The sequence below is a fragment of the Corvus kubaryi genome, unplaced genomic scaffold (genome assembly GCF_017639235.1).
Source record: "Corvus kubaryi isolate FWS band 111438036 unplaced genomic scaffold, C.kubaryi_AGA036_p1.0 split3-73, whole genome shotgun sequence".
Lineage (NCBI taxonomy): Eukaryota > Metazoa > Chordata > Aves > Passeriformes > Corvidae > Corvus > Corvus kubaryi.
The window spans coordinates 19,468,764-19,478,084 of NW_024582091.1; the positions used below are offsets into that span (position 1 = coordinate 19,468,764).

Here is a 9,321-nt window from a genome sequence, read left to right on the forward strand (position 1 = left end):
ACTAGAATGACTTAAGAAAGGTCTAGATCCCTGCTTTCATTAGATAAAATTTGTTGCAAGGAGAAGATGAAAGGTTTAAAAAAGTCACAGCTGATTTCGGAGATTGGAAAGCTGCAGCAAATAGATTTGAGTTCATTATATGGCACTTGGATTAAAATATCAGATTCTGACTACACAAATAAGATTCTGTAAATCCATTTCACTTTTTTCTCCATTTTTTAAAACTCCATTCCCACAAGATGATTTTTGCCTCCATATTATGGTGGATTGACCCTGGCTGGATACTGGGTGCCCACTGAGCAACTCTGTCACCCTGCTCTGCAGGTGGACAGGGTAATTTAACAAAAGGTTCATAGGTCAAGATAAGGACAGGGAGAGATCACTCAGAAATTACCATCATGGGCAAAACAGTGTTGACTTGGGGAAATTAGTTTAATTTATTACCAAACAAATCAGAGTAGGATAATGAGAAATAAAGAGAAATAGTAAAACACCTTCCACTTACACACCCCTTTTTCCTGGTCTTTAATCCCAAGTCCTCTTTCTCCTCTCTCCCAGTGGCTAGTAGGACAGGAAATAGGGGCTGTGGTCAGTCCATCACAGGTTGTCTCTGCTGCTCCTTCCTCCTCCAGGGAGAATTCCTCACACTCTTTCCCTGCTCCAGCATGGGGTCCCTCCCATGAGAGACAGTCCTTTATGAACTGCCATGAAAACTAGCATATTACTCAGACTTTAATTCCATGAGTTTAATTTTTATTCTTGACGAATATCAACCTCCATAGCTTCAACCTTCATAGCTCCTGAGAACATATAAGGAGTGAACCAAAAAAGCTGTAAAACAAGAAGGCAAATAGAGAACTCAAAAAATATTCCTTTAACAAAAAATAAATTTTAAAATATAGACAGAAAAGTAAAACTCATCATTTCGGAGTTAAGATCAGGTTCTGCTGAGCATTAGGGACAGCCATTGCTCACCCAGTTACCAAGGTAGTTAAGTGCCAAGTCTCTGTGGCTCCAGCTTGCAGCACTCCAGGTTACTGCTCTCCTGAAATGCCAGTTAAAAAGCAAACAGGAGCCAGGCGCAGGCATCTCCCACTCTTGTGCAAGACCTTCCCCCAGCAGGTTCCTTCTTGAAAAACTAAACATGCCCCCCACAAACCTCATGGCCACAGCTCACATAGCTGTGTGTAACACCATTACTGCCACACGCTCGACCTGCCCATGCCAACCTCACAGTAAACTAAAGTAATATCATAAGTAGATATTGGATAGCAATTAAATAGATATTTCTAAATTTTACCTGGGGTGACAGTCTCAGTGAGTGCTGAATAACTAAATGCATCACATATTTTCTTTGTCTAAAATGTAGTTAAGCTGTTCTAAGCACCTTTGTTATGGATTCTCATGGCTGAGTAATGGGCAAACTTGAACAATTTCCTGTGATACTGTTTTGGAGGCAACACCAAAAGACCACTAGAAACATCTACCATCTGTAAGCTAAATCTGAGTGTTCAGTGTCAGTGCAGTTTTGATAAAAACTCGAGACCTTGTTAGCACATTCACAGCAGTCCACATTCCAATTACAAAAGGGAAGATTAGTATCATCAACTTCAGTCAACTCAAAGTTGACTACTTCAAAATGAGTAACCTTAAGCCCTATATGTACGAAGAGAATGAATGAGGCACCTCCAGAAGGTAATTCATCTCACCCTAAATCTGGTGTTTTAGAAAAGATGAATCACTCCCTGCAGACAATTCATTTCACTGACTCCAAACTCAGTGTTTAAACTTAAACAGCTTCCAAGATTGTAAGTCAGATAGGATAAAGGTTGCATAAAACATCTATTATTTGAACTCTATTATCAGATATCTACATAGGCATTTTCTTTGGGAATATATGTCCAGAAACACCTAGAAAAGCAGGCTTCATAACGACAGGCAGATTCTGAGTGCAAATCTTTCAGAACTTAAAACACAGTCATTACATAGCCTGCAGTTACTAATATCTAAAGACATGATATAGTGTAGCACTATATATGAGCCTTCAGTAAAAAAATCCATGACTTTTCAGAATTCTGCTAATAACTTTTCAAATATCCTGTCTGAAATGAACAAACTGAAATTTCCAAGGAGAGGAGCTGTTGACAAGGCTACAGTAGTTAGCAAAACTAAACAAAGCAGAAACTTAATTCAAAGAGCCCAAATTATTTGTGGATTTACTATTTAAAATGTATCATCATGCTTGGAATTCTGCATACACAATATTAGACATGGTAATTCTCCCGTTTTCTTATGCAGCAAATGCCAGAAGTATTTATACCGTAAGTATGCGTCATAAGAGAGGGAATAAGCAAAACAAAAAAGCACAGAGGTGTTACAGAAGTAGTGAGGGAGTTGGCTCATGAATACCTCAGACTGAAGTTGTTAACTTCTCATGGTCAATTAACTGGTGTTAGCCTTTCTGCTAAAAGGTTGATCACCCCCAGTCTTTTTTCCTCTGCAGGAACTGGAAATTTCACCTCTGATCACAGCACTTTGGGGCTATCTTAGGAAATGTTTTTCTTCTCTTTCTAAAATGAAGATAATGGCTGGGATTCCACATGAGGTTAAGAAAGCTGGAAAGTAAGTGCAGACATCCAGTGCATATAAAATGCTTTCAGCTATTCAAAACACCCGCATAGGGCTGGTAAACATGACACAATGCTTGAGGAAGACACATGTTTCTACAGGGGTTGTGAGAGAGCAGAAGAAATGTCCTACAAAACATAAATGACACTAGAGATCTACATACATGAGGCTGAATCCTTCCCAAAGGTAGGTGCGCCTACAATCATGCTGCTTCCTTAGGATCTCATTACAACTAATCAAGATCTAACCAGCATAATCCAAGGAGACTAAAAAGCACCATCTTACTGAGTAGATATTGACAGCTTGATTTCATTGCCCATCAGTAGACACCTAGTATTATTTCTGATGTCATCAGGTGTTCAAGACTCATGGCTCCCAAACATGACAGAGGACTTGGGGAAGACCAGTGTCCTTCTGGAGTGGTGGCTAAAGATCGGCAGAGTAGCTCTTTAATATCTCAAACAGCACTCAATATCTGCACAACCACCTCTCGTAGTTGGTCACCTGAAGCTTCCTCTGGGCTCCACTGACTATATTGACTAGATGTTCATTTTAGTTGACTAAGCATATGAACCTAATACCATTTGAGGTGTTTAAAGTCTTCCATACGACTTTCAGAAATGCAAAGGACTCTTTCAGGCCTTTTGTTATACTTATCAGATCCACGCAGGTGACAAGCGTTAATCTCAGACTGAATCCCAAGCAAGATTTCTTATCTATATTTAAAGTTAACTAGAAGGTTGTTAGAAGAGATTAAAAAAAGAAAAGCAAAAACAAAAAGGCATAAAATGCTCGGGAACTTTCAGTTGAGGGCATTAATCAAGAAGACTATTCTATTACTAGTAAGACCAAAATTATGGGAGCCAATGTTACGCACAGAGTTTCAAACGTACATTAATGTAACTGCTGGCTCCTCCTTAGACAACAGTCTAAAAACTAAAATCTCTAAAATCCATCCTAAAAACTGAGGAACATTGGTTTGCTACCAATTGGTACAGCTTTGTACCATCACAGCTGTTTAGGTACTCTTCCCAAACTGAGCCTCCATTTTTTTATGTGATATATATGTAACCAACAAAAGGGCAAACTTCTGCCCTAGGAACCTGCAATCTAATAACAAGACAAGACATAGCAGATGGAGACCCGTTGCAATAGAGGAAGCACAGTGAAACCATGACACGTCTTTACGTGTGAAGCGCTCTCTACATACCAGCAATCTGTTAAATTCTGTAAGAAAACAAAACCTCTATGAAAACTTCCTATGTGCCAAACTGATACAAAAGCTTTTTCACTATTTGAAAGTAAATTTTAAAATCCCATCTAAGAAACAGAGTTAAACAGATTATTTTTTTTAATTGTAGATTGTATCTCAATTGTACAAGAAAATCCACTAATCTTGACATCACTTCCCAATCCGTAGTAAAGGGATAAGTAAGATGAATTCATGAACTCTATGATTTTTCTCCCCTTATACTTTTTGGCTTTTAATTCTCCTACTACTCACCAGCAGCCATTTCTCTGTGTCCTTTCATTAGACTGACATTAAAAGATGGTGACCTCTGTATGGAAAAAATGTTGAGACAATGTGTCATGTGGAGACAACAGAAGAGGAAAATCTCTACAAACTAATTTTCTGAGATTTAAAGTTTACATCAGTCCTGAAAAAAAGAAATGCAATAATAAATACATTGTGCAGAATGCCAAAAACTAAGGTATATTTTTTTCCCCTAAATATTTGACTCCTTAGTTTCAGTGGTTATCATCGGAGCACTTAGGAAGACTTTTTTACTCAAACTTAATTTCTGAAGGTGCACAGGAAGATCTTTTTCCCCCCCTCAAACCTAATACTTGCAGATGCACATTTAGCAGAGATTTTAATTTTTTTTTCCTGTGTTGTTTCCAGTAGAAGGATGAATTTGCTTCCCAGCATGCATTGTTATTTCATAAAGATCCATCTAAAAGATACTGGATTTTTTTTATCCTAGCACATCTGTGCTATTTACAGTGTGTGCAACACAAAGGCACCCTCAAACAAAACAACACAGAACTGAACTAATTAATATGTTGAGCTAAAATAGAGTTGTTCTGCTTGAGCATGGCTATTATTTCAGAGGTTTGGTGCTGCTCTAAGTTGAAACAAACAGGAAAAGAAACAAAAAATTCACTCTTTGAAGGTTTTCTCTGAAAATATTTCTACTTCTTCGAGTCTTTTTAATTAGTTTTCTAGAAAGATGTTAAAATTAACTTTTTCAAATAATTTTATTTTTCAGTTCACAAAAGAAGAGCTGAAGTGTAGGATTGTTTATTTCACTTACAAATGTAAATGAATTTTGGTAAGAGCAGTCAGGAAATGGATTAGCAAACAGTATGCAAGAACACAATCAGAAGCATTTGGGCTACTGCAACTTGGCAGGTTAGTGATCCACACCCTGGGTATTTTAGGCAACTGAGTCTCATCTCCCTTGGAAAACTCCAGTCAAAAAACAGTTCAGTTGTTTGCCTTGTAACTCAAATCTTGAAGTAGTTACAGAACTTCATTGTCCTGGGTTTTTAAGAGAAATTTGTCTCTTACTTAATTATAGCTTTTCCCTATATGTCAGTTTTTTACCTTCTGATTAAAAGCTCAATCATATTTCAGACTTCTTAAATGCAAAGATAGATCCTTCTTGTAAAATAGACCCTCCACTCCCTTGTCCTCATAAACTGTACCTACAGATCTTAAAGGGTTTTCTTTCCTTTTAACTTGGACAGTTAGAATTGTACATGATTCTGATAAGCATTGTCGTTCAACATGGCATTAACACTCCCATCTTTACCAGAGATATCTGACCTCAAGCATCCTTGCATCATATTAATCCTTCTCACAAATATTATACATTTTTAGGTCACACTGATTCTGTGGACTAATTCAACTAAAGTGCTATAGTGACACAAACACTAATGCTCATTAAGTCAATCTGGAAATTGGATTAAATCATCTAGACAGACTGATTCCAAAACAGTTTTCCAGATGGAAGAGAGCATGAGGGAAGAACACAGTTACTACTCGTACTTTGAAATGAGGAACATGTGGTCTCCTGTGAAGTGACATGAGTGAAGGCAAAGCAGTGATCTGAAGTTTCTATTCTCATTCAGGGCTGAAAGCAGCCCAAGGAAGATGGGAGAGCCAGAGAAACTGCAGTCAAAAGCCTTCTCTCCTGTAAAGTGATGGAAAACACATGGTTCAAAGGGGCAATTTCAGAGGTCACGAGATGACAGACAGGGAGGCTTGAAACCTGGTTCCTTCCTTTCCACTAAAATTCCCCCTCCTGTGTGAAATACTGAATGCTATGCTTTTACGAAGTTCTCTCCCATTTTACGGCAATGGAATTCCAGCACCTTTAGTACCTGAACCTACGCTGTGCTCTGAGCTGGCACCTCTGCTGATGTTTCAGAGCCTGTCAAGAATATGCAAAATCTCAGTTCCATGGTTTAGGATGAGATCAGCTCAGCTACAACATAATCCTCATACAAAGAAAGCAGCTTATAAAGGTATTTGAAAATATACCACTGGGGGAAAAAGCACTCTGGGAATAAAAAATGTCTGGTTTTCTTCTTATTTGCATATTTGTCCACATTGCATTTTTAAATTATATTAACAATAAATCTGTACTTCCCTTCTATCTTTAAGGGCTTTTATTTTCATTCTCTGGTCTTAAGTGCTACTTAAGTGTTTGTTTGCCATTGGATTTTGAGAGCTTCTGTTGACAAACCCCTTAAAAGTTTCTCTGTTGCCTTTGGTAGTATAAATGCGTGTTTATTTATGCAGCAACATATATTTTGTATTGTTTGCAATATATCACAAGGGCTTCTAGCACAATGTGAATAAAAATTTTATATACTATTTCAGTGCTCTGTTCCATGATAGTTCAGTATATTAAAGGAAGATATATTTAATGTTTGCAATGTCTCACTATGACATGCTATGCTATTACTGAAAAATTGATCCTCTAGTTAGCATTAATCAAAATATTCAGCTGAATGACAAAACATGGGCATTTACAGTGGCTTTTGTTCTTTTCCATTTTTTCTACAAACATTTAATTTTTAACTGGGCATATGGCTGAAAACTGCAGGAATACATCTCTTCCCTCGAATTATGTTCACAGATCAGGTCAAACAAATGGTTACTCTAAATTTTGCATATTATGTTTAACCATTCCTCAGAAAAGATCAAAGGCAGTTTTGTCAAACACAATGTGGGAATTTGCTCATTTGAACACTTCAGTACATTTAGTTTTCTAATCCAAACAGAGAAAACTACCTTTCCAAACAAGGATATAAATTGAACTCAGTACTTCAAAGCTTAGAAAACTTTGTTAGCACTATACATATATTAGCATAAAGAGCTACTTAAAATAGTAAAAAAAAGGGTACTTATGTGAATATAATTTTATGAGTAGATGTCTGAACCACATTAACAAAGTGTATGAATGAGGCAGCTGCTGATGCATTTAGTACTCATGAGATTTTCCACATACATACATGTGCTGTTTAATGCCCTGCATGTCAAGATTCATTTTACTCAGGGAAGACTTTATTATTGACATGAATATTCACTGCAAAGAAAGACCAAATGAGTACCATATTTCCCCTACCTCCTGTTAGGTAGGTAATCACACTAATTAATTGAAAGCGTGTTGTTTCCTAACCGAACCAATTATGCAGAAAAGGCTGCCTGAGGTTAAGCTAAGTACCCTCCCATTAGCACAGCCACAGTGCAAATGACAGGAAAAGAGTACAGTGAAAAGCAAAACATTATGCTATTTATAACTGTGCACTAAAAAGGGACTGTGACAATGAAAAAAGCCAAAGCTACCCATGGCACAAACAGCCAGAGTGAAAACCCTTCTTCTAATGTAAATCCAACAGCCAGTTACCATTTAAAAAAAGCTTGTGCTTTATCCTGCCAGCTCTCTCTGATAAAGGAAGGGGTCATTAGGCACCTGCTCCTTCATCAGAGTAATCCCGATGAGTTACCACATCAAAATTGTTACTAATATTTTGTATACCAGCACAGTAAAAAACAAATGAGATGAGAGGTAACCTTTTTGACTGCTAAAATCAAAGTAAACACATTAATGAGCAAAACCTGACAGCTAAAGCATTCAAATTTACAAGCTTACCTGTTTAGTAGGAATAGATATCCAGCAAGTTATGAAGAGAATATCATGACATATGCAGAATGAAAGAACCATTTAAAATTTTCTAATTTATACTCCATCTCGTTCAGTTTACAAATTGTTTTCAGACATCCTATTATACAATTATTTATTCATTTCCACCTGCATAATTTCTAATTTTTCATCCAAAAAGTGGTTACACTGCTATTTCCTGTCTTTATCTTAATAAATTCCTTAGATCAAAAACATATAGTCTGCACACAATCCAACCGCCCTGTAAATATCAGGTAAGATTCCATCCCTAGATGAACAAGGTGTGGCACTGCTCTTTCTGAGGGAAAGGAAAATATACTGTGCATATCAGAATTCCCCCAATTCATTTTTTATACCAAGCCAAAAGTTCTGTGATGAACCAAACCTCTTAGAAACTTTGTTCTTCTCTGTTTTGCATTATTCATTCTTTCTATGAATTTTCTATATACTAAAAATACTTTATGTAGTCAAAAAAACCACCCACTACATTACTATTATATTGTTACATGAATACTAGAATACAAACTTTCACAATGTACTTTATGTCATACAGACAGCATTGATTCATTTTGACAGGATTAATAACCTCATCATTTGCTTTCGTTGTCCCCAATTAAGACAGGGTAATTGATATTCCCAGAGTGAATCAATGCAATACTGTGCATGGCTTTCATAAGAAATTATTTCCTTTGCTTTGTGTCAATGGAGTATAGCCATCAATCCATATTATAATAATTATGTAAAAGTTTATTTAAACTTTTACTATCATTAAAGCTACAAAAACCTTCGCACTTATTTTATACACCTGCAACAATGAAACAAAAACATTTCTACTACTGTGATAGCTCTGGAATCAGTGAACTCAGAAAAACTGTAGTAAAATAAATGGTATCAACTTCATTTTTCAGCATCACACCTCTTGCATAAAATAGATGCTAATAACATTAGAGGTCAGTTAACAGCAAGAGGTTTGTGCAAGTATAGTAAAATAAATCAGTTACTCTATTTTTAAAACCAGATTTAACATAATTTATAAGCTGTATAAAGAAAATTGATTTCTGCTGAAAAAATAATCTGAATTGTTACTAGAATAGCAATAAGGTATAGAAAATATTAATGCATCTGTTGTGCATACATCTCCAAAGAAATGAGTTCTTACAAAATGTCTTTGATTGTGGACTCAGAACCTGCAATTTGGAAATATCAAATGCTTATAACTATTGTGTATTAATATGATTCATCTGCTCCTTCTTTGCACACGGGTAGAACATAAGTCTAAGTTTAAAAAAACCCCAAAGCCCAATAACTCAGCTCTACTTACAGATTAGTATTTCCAAAAATCTGGAAACTGTGACTTGAATTCAAGTCATACACACACAAGTGAAGGTCCAAGCCATTATACATCACTTTTAGATCTTAACTACAATGCCCCATTTGACCAGTCCGGTGATTCAAATTTTAGTTGAAAGGGATTCTCTACAGCCTGGTAGAGTACACA

General features: G+C 36.4%; 1 long non-coding RNA gene across 1 annotated transcript; it reads right to left on the reverse strand.

Moving 5' to 3' along the window:
- Positions 1-426: 426 nt before the first annotated feature.
- Positions 427-7,534, reverse strand: LOC121658845. The gene is made up of 3 exons (XR_006014067.1): positions 5,681-7,534; positions 4,133-4,286; positions 427-831 (listed from the first exon to the last, which is right to left on the reverse strand). It is a non-coding gene; the product is annotated as an uncharacterized LOC121658845 (long non-coding RNA).
- Between the last annotated feature and the right edge of the window lie 1,787 nt (positions 7,535-9,321).